The 12,746-nt window shown below is 56.9% G+C and overlaps 1 long non-coding RNA gene across 1 annotated transcript; it reads right to left on the bottom strand.

The window, feature by feature from the left end:
- Positions 1-6,497: 6,497 nt before the first annotated feature.
- LOC127482934 (uncharacterized) lies at positions 6,498-9,183 on the bottom strand. The gene is made up of 5 exons (XR_016233159.1): positions 9,033-9,183; positions 8,537-8,731; positions 8,009-8,134; positions 7,434-7,567; positions 6,498-6,732 (listed from the first exon to the last, which is right to left on the bottom strand). It is a non-coding gene; the product is annotated as an uncharacterized LOC127482934 (long non-coding RNA).
- Between the last annotated feature and the right edge of the window lie 3,563 nt (positions 9,184-12,746).

The following is a 12,746-nucleotide window of genomic DNA, read 5'->3' as shown; positions in this document are numbered from 1 at the left end:
CCCCGCCCACTGAGCCCCTTTGCCTGAACCTGAGTGCTGCTGGGCCTGGGCTGCCCCCTAGCAGCAAGGGGTCAGGGGGTCATGAGGCCCAGTGAGGGTTCCGCCCCTTGGCACTGTGGGCTGTGCCACATCTGCCCTCCAGCCGCTGGCGCCAGGGGAGACCCGCCCTCCTGCCTGTCCTTTCCCTTCCAGGGCGGAGTCCAGCTGCAGAGTGGGAGTGGCGTCCTCTCCCTCACCTGCAAAAGCCAAGCCCCCCAGGCCCGGTCTCCCTCCCGGTGCTCTGGAGGGCTGCTCAGGTACGTCCTGGGGGATGCTGCTTTCAAGGGTCCAGGGGCAGGAGGGCCGGCTGGGGCTGGGGCCCTGGCAGAAGACACTCCTTTTCTCTTTTGACTCCATTTCCTGACCCTTTGGCAGGCCCAGGGATTTAGAGCCTCTGGAAAGGCCAGGGCTGAGAACGGGTGCCACGTCTTAAATTCCAACCTCAGGTCGCTCTTCCCTGACCCCTCCTTCGTAAGTTAGCTACTCCTAGGGGCAGATCAGGCTGAAATGGAATTTGGGGCAGGGATAGGGCCCCTTCTGTTCCCAGCTGGCAACACAGTCTTCAGCCCTTCCTCAAGAGTGCCCTGAGTGGCACTGGCGCTGTGGCGTAGCGGGTAAAGCCGCTGCCTGCAGTGTTGGCATCCCATATGGGCACTGGTTCTAGTCCCTGCTGCTCCATTTCTGACCCAGCTCTCTGCTATGGCCTGGGAAAGCAGTAGAAGATGGCCCCAGTCCTTGGGCCCCCATACCCGCTTGGGAGACCTGGAAGAAGCTCCTGACTCCTGGCTTTGGATTGGCACAGCTCCGGTTGTTATGGCCAATTGAGGAGTGAACCAGTGGATGGAAGACCTCTTTCTCTCTCTCTCTTCCCCTCTTCTCTTTGTGTAACTCTGACTTTCAAATAAATAAATCTTTAAAAGAGAGAGAGAGTAAAGAGAGTGCCTGGGTGGGTTGGGGGAGGGGGTTGTGACACACTGGGTTAAGCCACCGCCTGCAGTGCTGATGTTCCACGTGGGTCCCGGTTCAAGTCCTGGCTGCTCCACTTCCCATCCAGCTTCCTGCTAATGTGCCTGGGAGAGCAATGGAGGAGGGCCCCAGTTCCTGGGCCCCTGCACTCACATAGGAGACTCAGAAGAATCTCCTGGCTGCTGGCTTCAACCTGGCCCAGTTCACACTTTGGGGAGTGAATCAGCAGAGGGAAGATTGCTCCCTCTCCTTCTATAACTCTGACTTTCAAATATATAAGAAGGAAAAAAAAAGGACCCTGGGGTAGAGGAAACCTCTGGAAGGCTTCAGGGTCCGGCTGTGTCTGCCTCACTCCAAATCCGCAGTGGAGGCTTGGGCTGCAGGCCCAGCCTGGCCAGGGGGCTCCAGCTGCCTTGGGCACCATCCAGCCCGGAGGGCAGAGGAGGCCTGTTCCTGACGCCCAGGCCAGAAGGAGGTGCACAGAGGACGCTCTGCTTTGGAGCTGCAGCCTTGAAAGAGTTGTTTTCTTTGAATATCCTGCTGCAGGAAAGAGAAGCCCACATCCAACATTCCTGGACATGGGCTCCAGGTGGCTTTAAAGGAGCCATTTGTTTGGTTTCTGTCCCACCCTGTTTCTGCTCAGGGCGCTCGTCCCTGGGGTCCGGTGGGAAGCCCACACCCTTCCCGGCTCGCCCATGCAGCCTCACACTCTCGGAGCCTCCGCGCCTCTCCAGCCCGAGCCCTGAGCTTGCTCCGGGGTGGGGGTGCATGCCTCCCCCTCAAGGAGTGGAGCTCACGTGTCCTCAGCCCCCAGCTTCCTGGGCACTGCTGACCACACCCTCCTTTTTTTAAAATTTATTTATTAGAATGGCAGAGTTATATAGTGAGAGATCTTCCAGCCACTGCTTCACTCTCCAAATGGCCGCAGCAACCTTCCAGGTCTCCCACGTGTGTGCAGGGGCCCAAGCACTTGGGCCACCTTCTACTGCTTTCTCCGCCGTACGCAGAGAGCTGGATAGGAAGTGGAGCAGGCAGGACCTGAACCGGCCCCTGTATGGGATGCTGGCACTGAAGGCAGCGGCTTTACCTGCTACGCTACAGCAACGGCCCCCACACCCTCCTTCTTGAAAACCCTGTCCCTGCCCTTGACCTCAGGGATCAGACACACTGATTCGCGTGTGCTCTGAGACTCTTGCTCTCAGCCCTACTACTAAATCTTCTGGGGCATCCCGGGCACATCCTTGCTTATGGAGACCTCGCTCCCTCCCAGGCGGAGCAGTGCTGGGCCCTGCAGAGCCTCCAGCCTGGTGCCTTCATTTCCGGAGGGCCAGCTGTGCCTTGGGAGGGTCCCGCAGATGCCTGAGGTCTTCCCCATCCCAGCACTCGGGAGAGACAGGGCAAAGGCACGGCAGCCGCTGAGGAAAAGGAGCGCTTGTGAGCAGAGGAGAGGCTGAGTGGGGCGGGAGGGTGTCTGGGTGTCTTGGGGGGAAATGTCCCAAAGCTTGGGGCTGGCTTGGAAAAATCCAGAAGGTGTCCCCAAACTAGCCAGGTGAGATCAATAAGCCCAGGCCAGGAGATCAGGAAGTCGAGGAAGCCTCCAGCACTCTTGTTTGCCTTCCTGCCTCCTGGGCCCCTGTGCTGTGACCAGGTCGGGTAGGGGAGGGGGACTCTTGTGGGAGGGACATCGAGGGGCAGGGAAAAAGCACCAGAGAGCTTACTGCTGTCCAGGGATGAGCTGACAGAAGCCTGCGGCCCGAAGTGGTGGTAGGGACAGGCATTCATTCATTCAACAAACACCAAGCAACCACCATGTGCTCAGGAGGCAGTGAAATTAATTCCCAAAAAGAACATGTCCTATACCATGTAACGAAGTATTAATTAAAATGTATGCACACGGATTTTTAAAAGCCTGGTGGGGGTGAAGGCCCCATGTGCCCATGGTGACCCAGCAAGGGCTTCCTGGTAGGGGATTCCAGCTGCTGCTGTGGGTGTAGGGGTGCCCACCTGCCTTCCAGGCCTAGCTGCTCCCCTGTGCCCAGCCCCCTCACCCCCCGGTGCCTGCTTCCTGTCTGTGAAGTGGAGCATGGAACCAGGATGTCCATGATTCTTTGCAGTTTGCATGTTCCATGAGAACTCTCAGGATTGGGGGTTTAGGAGCAGTGTCATGGGCTCGGTCAGGGCTGCCCCTGCTGCTGTGGGCCTTGCCACCCCAACCCTTCATACAAGGCCCGCCCCTCCCTGCCAGCTCCTCGGCGGGAGGAAGCCGCTGCCCGCAGCTCACCAGCTGTCCAGCTCTGATCATAAATTAGAATCCCGCCTCCTAACCTCTGCACCATTTTGGATCATGAAAACAGCCTCCACCCTTCAGCTGCAGCTGTGTGACCTGGAGCCCAGGGTGCTCTGGGCAGGGTCTAAGCTGCTGGGCGGGCAGATGCCAGGCACTGTGCCCGTGAGTTGTTCTGTGTCCCTGGGCAGGGGAGGGGTAGTGACCGTCAGCTCTGTTGTGAAGAGCAGCAGCTGCAGGAGGGGACCGGGCCCCAGGAGCCAGGGAGACATCCATCTGAGGTCACAGCCACATCGGGGCCAGGCCCCTCCTGCCCCCACTCCCTGAATGCTGTGTGCACTGGCAGGGGTTCTGACCCATTTCTCTTCCTGGGCAACGTCCTTGGCAGAATCGCACTTCCGGCCTCGTGCCCAGGCCTCAGAAGTCCCCCTCAGGAGTCCCCAGAAGCTGGAATGCCTTCCTGCCTCAGGGCACCTGAGATTCCCTGGGTTCCTGCACCCGGAGCTGGCTCCTGGGGGCTCCCCCGCTCGCTCGTCTGCTCCCCTCTGCACGCTACCCTCTCTAATTAAAAAAAAATAATGGGCCGGCGCCGCAGCTCACTAGGCTAATCCTCCACCTTGTGGCGCCGGCACACCGGGTTCTAGTCCCGGTTGGGGCGCTGGATTCTGTCCCGGTTGCCCCTCTTCCAGGCCAGCTCTCTGCTGTGGCCAGGGAGTGCAGTGGAGGATGGCCCAAGTGCTTGGGCCCTGCACCCCATGGGAGACCAGGAGAAGCACCTGGCTCCTGCCTTTGGATCAGCACGGTGCAAAGGAAGACCTTTCTCTCTGTCTCTCTCTCTCACTGTCCACTCTGCCTGTCTAAATAAATAGATAGATAATTTTTTCCTCTAAATTTTCAAACAGGAGGGCAGGGGAGATTGTGTCCATTCTTCCATCCGGGTTCAGCTTTTCAGGCAGGTGTTCAAGACCAAGACAAAAGTCACTTTTGATCTGATGCGGTTGCTCTCCACTACCAGCTGTACTAAACTTCTGGAATGTTCGTTGCAGGTTCTGAGGGGTGTGGGCTGCACCCCTGCCTCAGTGCCGTGACTGCACGGCTGCAGTGGTAACGGTGTTCCCACCACGGCTGGAATTGGAGGGCTGCCTTCCATCTTAACCCAATCAAGTCAGCTTAGCCTTGCTTCCTTGGCCAGCAGCCCCCTCCTGGGCATGTGCCAGGGCCCCAGGAGACAGCCCCACGCCTCCCCCAGCCCCAGTCCAGTCTTCGTCGTGCCTGGAGTTGGTATGCTGGCCTCTCCCAATCTTGGTCTCCTTCTCTGTGAACTTGGGGACCGGCCTGGGGCTGCCAGCCCACTCCTGGGGCAGGGGGCGTGGCCCCGAGCCAGCATCGCGTAAAATAAAGGGGCCGTGACCCGCAGGCCTGGGGTACCCCGCACTCAACTCAGTGTGTGTTCGGAGAGAAAAAGTCCCAGTCCCCAGATGGGTCCCCACGCGCACCTGCTCCCCCCAGTCGCAGCTCTCAGTGCCTGGCGCCGCTCCCGTGAATCCACTGTGCGTGCTCGGGGCGCTTCCGCAAAGTAATGTTGCAGACGATTTCTGGCTCATTTACTGATGACCACCGCGCAAACAACAGCGCCAGTGCTGCGCAGCTACCGCAAGAATTGTGCGGGGTGGGGGGTGGGCTGACTGGAGCCTGGGAAGCGCTGTTTCCCTCTCAGAGCAGAGCGGAGAGACTGGCAGGGGTTCTGGTGAGCGGCCAGGCAGGGGGACCCCAGAACCACCAGCGAGGCCCCTGACTGCTCAGCCCTCTTCCCTGTGAGCTTCCGCAGGCAGGGTCTGGTCCTGGGCCACAAACAGCCCCGTGCCCGGCTGACCTCATGTGGGATGCAGGGCAGCTGTGGAGGCCTGGAGCCCCGGCAGGAGGGGACGATGAGAAACAGATCCAGTTGGAGACAGAAGCCAGGCTGTGGCCCCTCAGGGCCCTAGGATGTGCAGGAGGACCGAAGTCCACACCACAGGTTACTCCTATCCAGCTGGCCGCCCATGCCCCGGGTGCAGATGGTTAGACCGCATGGGGGCTGAGGTAGCTGGGGACTCTGAAACGGCACCACAGTGGCCAGACGTGGCCCGTGCCCTGGCCCGGCTCCCCACAAGGAGCAGAGCCGGCCCCGGCTTCTGTCCCCAGGGTGGAGGCGTGTTTTCCACCTTTGCACTGATCTGTCTGCAGTGCTGCGGCCCATAAAGTTTAATAGGTGTGTTTCATGGCTGTGGCTGCGAGCCATCGCCGGGGTCACACAGAGCTCACAGTAACAGGTGACTTTGGTCTGCAAGAACCTGGAGCCCCTTGAGGGGAAGTGGGTGGAGTTTGCTTTTCAGCAGTCTTGGGGCCACCGGGAACTGCATGCCCAGCCCAGAAGCTGGACCTCCCTCGGGGGTCAGGGTTGGTCCCCCCACGGGGGGGGGGGGGCTGCAGTGACAGTAATGTGTCCCCGTGGTGTGCCCCTGGGGTGTGAGGCTTGCTGTCACAAAGCACATTCCCATTGGTGCTCAGATTGCCCCCCTCCCCCACAGCCCCGTCAGGCAGTGGGGCAGGGGTGCTCCGTCCCCGCAGGGCAGAACAGGAGACTGAGTCTCAGGAAAGAGACCAAGACCTCGCGTGGACCCCGGGGGAGGGGCCGAGCTAATGACTCCATGGCGGGACGGGTGGAGCAGGGCAGGGGGCTTCCTCCTGGGGTCTGCAGAAAAGAAAGAAGGCCCGGTTTCTGCCACAGAAAAGCAGCTTCGTGAGCGTGTGGGTGGGAGGAGGCTGGGGCGGTGGGGGAGCGGCGTCTGCAGCTGGCTCAGAGCAGCCTCAAAACCCTTCGCTCGCAGGCACGGGCGGCCGCGTCCACGTCCGGGATCAGCCAGTCGCCTCTCTGAAGTTTGAAACAAAACAAAACTGCTTTTCTTATGCCAGTCCACTCTCTAATACCTCAACGCTCAGCCGGCAGGGGCAGCAGTGGCGATGGTTGGCTCCCTGGGTGCGTGGGCTATGGGAAGGCTGCTGCTAAGCGCTCCAGGCACTGGCTCGCCAAACCCCTCAGCCTCCTGTAAAGGCTCCCACCGCGTTTCCATATTATAAGTGGGACTACTGAGGCACCAAGCAGTGAGTCACCGACTGGAGGCCACTCCACCAGCAAGTCACAGGCGAAGCTTGCTATGGGACTGGCTTTTTTTTTTTTTCTTCAAGATTTATTTATTTTGAAAGACAGAGAGGCAAAGTTACAGACAGAGAGAGAGGCAGAGATATGGATCCTCCATCCACTGGTTGACTCCCCAAATGGCCACAACAGCCAGTGCTGAGCCAGGATGAAGCCAGGAACCAGGAGCTTCCCTCCTGTGTGAGTGGCAGGGGTCCAAGGACTTGGGCCATCTTTTGGTGCTTTCCCAGGCCATAGCAGGAAACTGGATGGGAAATGGAGCAGCTGGGACCCTAAGCGGCACCCATACGGGATGCAGGTATCACAAGTGGTGGCTTTACCCACTATCCCACAGTGCCAGCCCCCAGGGCTGGTATTTTAGGGCCAAGGCTGCAGTTTTAGCTCCATCCCACCGTGCACCTGATGGTAAACTGTTGCAGTGTTCAAAGGTAGGCCCCTGCCACTTATGGACTGCTCTTATTTTGAAACAAATGCCTCTTTTCTTGATTACTATTTTGGAATTTTTTTTTTTTTTGACAGGCAGAGTGGACAGTGAGAGAGAGAGACAGAGGGAAAGGTCTTCCTTTGCCGTTGGTTCACCCTCCAATGGCCGCTGCGGCCAGCGCCCTGCGGCTAGCGCACCCGCCTATCCGAAGGCAGGAGCCAGGTGCTTCTCCTGGTCTCCCATGCGGGTGCAGGGCCCAAGGACTTGGGCCATCCTCCACTGCACTCCCTGGCCACAGCAGAGAGCTGGACTGGAAGAGGGGCAACCGGGACAGAATCCAGCGCCCCGACCGGGACTAGAACCCGGTGTGCCGGTGCCACAAGGTGGAGGATTAGCCTAGTGAGCCGCGGCGTCGGCTTTGGAAATTTTTAAAAAAGATTTATTTATTTGAAAGTCAGAGTTACACAGAGAGAGAAGGAGAGGCAGAGAGAGAGAGGTCTTCCATCTGCTGGTTCACTCACCAGTTGACTGCAATGGTTGGAGCTGTGCTGATCCGAAGCCAGGAGCCAGGAGCCTCTTCTGGGTTTCCCACGTGGTTGCAGGGGCCCAAGGACTTGGGCCATCTTCTACTGCTATCCCAGGCCATAGCAGAGAGCTGCATCAGAAGTAGAGCAGCCGAGACTTGAACCGGCGCACAGATGGGATGCCAGCACTGCAGGCAGTGGCTTTAACCGCTAGGCCACACCGCCAGCCCCAGAAAATTTTTGAAGTAGAGGAACACATGGAGGACAATTACTCTTGAGTCCATCTCTCCACCCAGAACAGTGCCCTATTAGCATCCTTCTTGGGTCACCATGCACGGAGACTGGAAGCTGCCACCATCTTCCATGACATGTAACTGGCTGTGCACAATGAAAGTGTGCAGTTTGCCAAGTTTCGATGTGTGAGTGCACTTGTGAAACCGACAGGACCACCAAGACCCAGGGCTTATCTGCCACCCTCAGACGGTTCCTTGAGCCCCTCTGGTGTGTCCCTCCCCTCCCCCACTCTCCGTGTTTACACCCTGGAGGTCGGGGCTCTGGCCAGGATCACCCACCTGGGCAGGCAGCACTGGGCTCTGTCTCCAGGCCAGGGCGTGCTTCAAGAAGCACAGACAATGCCACCAGGAGGTGTGGGACTCTCTGTACCTGCTGCTCCACATGGCTGTGAACCTGAAATTGCTCTGGAAAAACAAAGTCTATTCAAAAGGAGAAAAGAAGAAAAGCTTCTGTTTATCTTACGACAGTCTAAATGAAAAGACACAAAATGAGATGAGATTTTTTTTTTTGTAATGTGCATAACCATTGCCAGATAAGAGTCCAGAATATGTAAAGAACTCCTGAAAGTAAATAAGGAAAATAAATAAATAAATAAAGGGCAAGGAAAACACATCCAGGTGTTTCGCAACAGAGGAAACGTACTTTGTCAACGAACATTTATGAAAGATGCTTAACTTCATTAGGAATCAGGAGAATGCAAACTAAATCACCCAGCCTATTGGCACACACACACACACACACACACACAGGCGATCTATTGACAAGAACACAGGGGGGGGGGGGGGGTGCTGACGGAACTCCCTTGCCTGCTGGTGAAGGATCGAGTTCCACCCCTGGGGCGGGCAGGCAGGGTTGTCCGGTTCTGGGGATTCTTGCTCCACTACCCAGTTCGCCACTCCCAGCCTCCAGCTGTGGGACATTACATCTCTGTGGTTGTCGGGTGCTTCTTTACCGCATCTCCAGGAAGTGAATTTCCCCTTTCAACACTCCGTTCTGGAAATCTGTTGTTGATGAGCAAAGCTCAGCTTGATTCATTCTCTCTGTCGCGTTCCGTTATTTATACACTACCAGGTCCTCACTTGAAATGCTGTGTGGTTTGCTTGTTTGGTTTCTGACATTGCAGACAGAGCTGCCCCGGTGGACGTCACAGGAGAGAAAGCGTGGGGCTTCCTGAACACCAGGGGTGCCAGCCGGAGCTCCCGGAAGGCAGGGTCTGTCCCCGGCCTCTCCCAGGCTTCATTTCTTTCCCAGGGCAATGCTGGGTCTCCTGGACCTCTGTCAGGCCAAGTGCAGACCACTCACCTGAACATCTGCCCATCTAAGACCCGATTTTCTGGGTTTGCTGCTGGAGAGGAGTCTGAGCCGCCGGGCCGGAGAGAACTTGCCGGCTCGTCCTGAGTGCCAGGAGCGGGCACAAGTGGTTGTCTCTAAGGCTGAGGCCCAAGATGGCCCCAGCTGACCCCACAGCTGTCTTGCAACCTGGCTCTTGGTCTAATGAGTCAGAGAATTTGCCGTTGGCCGTGACCACAGCCATCCCAAGCTCAGTGCCAGCTCGGTCTGTCGGTCAAGGAAAGAGAACTTCACAGCATTTCTTCGTCCTTGTCCCTCATGCTTCTGCTCTGTGACGTGAAAGCACTGGCTGAGGCAATGTCTACCCTCCTCCCGGCGGCAGCGCGTCCGGCTTTTTGCTGGGATTTCAGCTGGCCCGGCGCCAGCAGAGCTAGCCTGTCCAGACGCGGGGCCGCGTTGCACTTTGCTTACTTTGAGTTTTTGGTTCATGATCGCCTGCAGGAGTGAAGTGTCCAGGGCCTTGGAATGCTGGAGGGAAAGGACAAGGAGCCCCGGGTGAGACGCGGCCCTGAGATCGAATCCGGACGGCAAAGGAGGGCCCAGAAGCCGCGCACCGGCCAGCGGCCGGCCTTTGGCTCTGCGACTTTGCTGCTGGGCAGTCGTGCTATGGCCGTGGTTGGGAACACAGCTAACAGTACACGCATCAGGGCCTGCATCACAGCGTTGGGCGAGATACTGAAAACCCAACAACCCGAACGCCCGGGACTAGCAGATCAGTTGAATTAGGGCCACATGATCAAGTACAACAAAGCCTTTACAAGTCATAGATTTCATAAACACTTGCAGTAAGTGAACAAGTGGTACACATAATTGTATCTATAGAACTGAAAGAAATAAAAGAAGGACCAACAGACGCGCACGCAGGAGGAAATGCGTTCAGTGCTTTCAGCTCTCTCTGGGTACTGGGGCTATGGGTAGTTTCAGTTTCTTTCTTTTTTTTTTTTAAGGTTTATTTATTTATTTAAAGGTAGAGTTACAAAGAGGCAGGGGCAAAGAGAGAGGGACAGAGAGAGAGAGAGAGAGAGAGAGTTCTTCCATTTACTGGTTCACTCCCCAGATGGCTGCAATGGCTGGAGCTGTGCCTATCTGAAGCCAGGAGCCAGGAGCTTCTTCCTGATCTCCCATGCAGGTGCAGGGGTCCAAGCACTTGGGCCATCTTCTACTGCTTTCCCTGGCTGTAACAGAGAGCTGGATGGGAAGTGGAGCAGCCGGGACTGGAACCTGCACCCATATGGGATGCCAGCACTACAGGCCAGGGCTTTACCCACTACGCCACAGTGCTGGCCCTGTCCCTTCCTTTCTAAGGCAGAATAATATTCCAGTAGGTGTGTAGACACTCAACCATGTGCTTGGGTTATTCCACCTTGCAGCTGTTGTGACCAAGGTTCCGTGAGCATGGGTGTACAGATGCCTCTTTGAGACCCTGCTTCAGTTCTTTGGGGTATCTGCCCAGAGATGGCTGCAGGGTCCAGTCCTCCCACGTTTCATTTTTTGAGGAAGACCACAGTCTTCCCAAAGGCTGCATTTCACATTCCCACCAATAGTGCTCAAGGGCTCCAACCTCTCAGCTTTTTATTTTTATTTTTTTGAAGCAACTAAAACATGTCATTTTTAAAGGTGGGCAATCCAGTTTAACATTTTGTCTATGCCTCTGTGTTCCACATGCAGGTTCTTGGGCTTAGGGCACAGGTGGAGAGGAAGTTAGGCCATGAGCAGAGACCCCTGAGGAGGGCAGATGTCCTCATCTTGTTACGGTGACCCTTGTTCCAGTTCTCCATGGGTGTTGGCATGTCTGGGCGGCCATCCAAATCTCTGTTCCCCATAGGTGTTGGCATGTCTGGGGAGGTGTCTTAATCTTGGTTTTCTGCCACTGCCACCCCACCCAAGTTCCCCATAAGCATGGTCTCAAGTTCCTCAAGGGTGGTCCTAAGTCCCACAGGCTGCAACCAAGCCCACCAGGTGCTGCAGCTGTTAATGCATGATGCTGGCCAACCTATAAATATTGTAAGAAACCTGGATCGGAGGCCCAGTCTCGGGCAGTGATTCCACTGGGCCCATCGATGTTAATAAACTGCTTCTGCCGATCCTCCGCCCGGCTCTGGTGCCTGCTTGAACTAAGGGAATTTCTGTAACACAGGAGCTCATCACAGAGTCCCATTCCCCCTGAGTGCGGCCCGGCGCTCAAGGCCCCTGTGCAGGGATGTGGCCCCGGGCCCTCACTCCTGTCACACAGGGTCATTGAGGCAGGCCCCACCCGGGAGCTGGAGCTGGAGCTACAGAGCAGGGGCTGTCACCCGCCCTGTCACCACAGGGCTGCACAGAGGCGCGTTCAGGCAAGCCCGGTGAGCACAGTGGCGTTCTCCACGGCTCACCGAGGCGCCTCTGCTTCTGGTCTGGCCTCTGGGGCTGAAGCAGGAGGCTTGGGCCTGGATTGCTCGCAGTCAAAGCTGCTCCAAAGGCAATGCCCACAAACAGGAGTCCCCAGCAACACGGCGCAGTGGTGGGGTTAGTTTTGGGGATCTAAGGAGGATAAGAGTAAGAGGTGAGTGGACAGCACAGCCGTAGGTGGGAAGCGGTCATTTCAGCTGGGTGCGTCTCCAGGTTGTGGGCGCCCAGTGCTTGCCACATCGTAGAACATCCTGCAGTGGCCTTGAAATTGCTGGAGGCTGGGGGCCGGTGCTGTGCTGGAGCAGGTAGACCCCCTGTCCGCAACACTGGCATCCCATGTGGGTGCAGGGTTGAGTCCCAGTTGCTCCGCTTCCAATCCAGCTCCCTGCTAATGCTCCTAGAAAAGCAGCAGAAGGTGGCTCAAGTGTTTTGGCCCCTGCCATCCACCTGTGAGACCCAAGTGAAGCTTCTGGTTCCTGGCTTCGGTGTGGCCCAGCCCTGGCCATTGCAGTCTTTTGGGGAGTGAACCAGAGAATAGAAGATTCTCTCTCTGTCTGTCTCTCCCTCCCTCTCTCTCTGTAACTGTGCCTTTCAAAGAAATGAAAAAATCTTAAATAAAAAAAGAAATTCCTGGGGCCCTGCTCTGGTGTAGCAGGTAAAACCGCCACCTGCAGTGCCAGCATCCCATATGGGCACCGGTTTGAGTCCCAGCTGCTCCACTTCCAATCCAGCTCTCTGCTATGGCCTGGGAAAGCAGTAGAAGATGGCCCAAGTCCTTGGGCCCCTACACCCATGTGGGGAACCAGAAGAAGCTCCTGGCTCCTGGCTTTGGTCTGGCCTAGCTTCAGCCATTTGGGGAGTGAATCAGTGGCTGGAAGACCTTTTTCTGTCTCTCCCTCTCATTATCTGTATCTCTGGCTTTCAAATAAATAAATAAATCTTAGGAAGGAAGGAAGGAAGGAAGGAAGGAAGGAAGGAAGGAAGGAAGGAAGGAAATCACTGGAGGCAGAGAAGGGCGCAGCCAGCCCACCGAGCCCCTCGGAAGTCTTACTTTGATTTCATGCCCACCTCAAATACGTGCACAGTGCAATTTGTTCTTGTTATTTCATTTCAGTTCCTGTCTTGAGCAGCTGTCTCTGACACCCAGGGGTCCCTGCGGCCGCGCTTACTGGGATCGTTACCAAGCAGTGGCTCCCCGCGCCCCCCTGAGCTGGAACCTTCTGCAGGACCTCGTGGTGAGGGACAGGCTGTTGTCGGTGGCCCTGGGTGCATCTTTCT

Source organism: Oryctolagus cuniculus, chromosome 4 (genome assembly GCF_051225735.1).
Source record: "Oryctolagus cuniculus isolate XC-2025 breed Fujian yellow rabbit chromosome 4, ASM5122573v1, whole genome shotgun sequence".
NCBI lineage: Eukaryota > Metazoa > Chordata > Mammalia > Lagomorpha > Leporidae > Oryctolagus > Oryctolagus cuniculus.
Note: the sequence above shows the minus strand (reverse complement) of the source record. Positions and strands in the feature narration are given on the sequence as shown.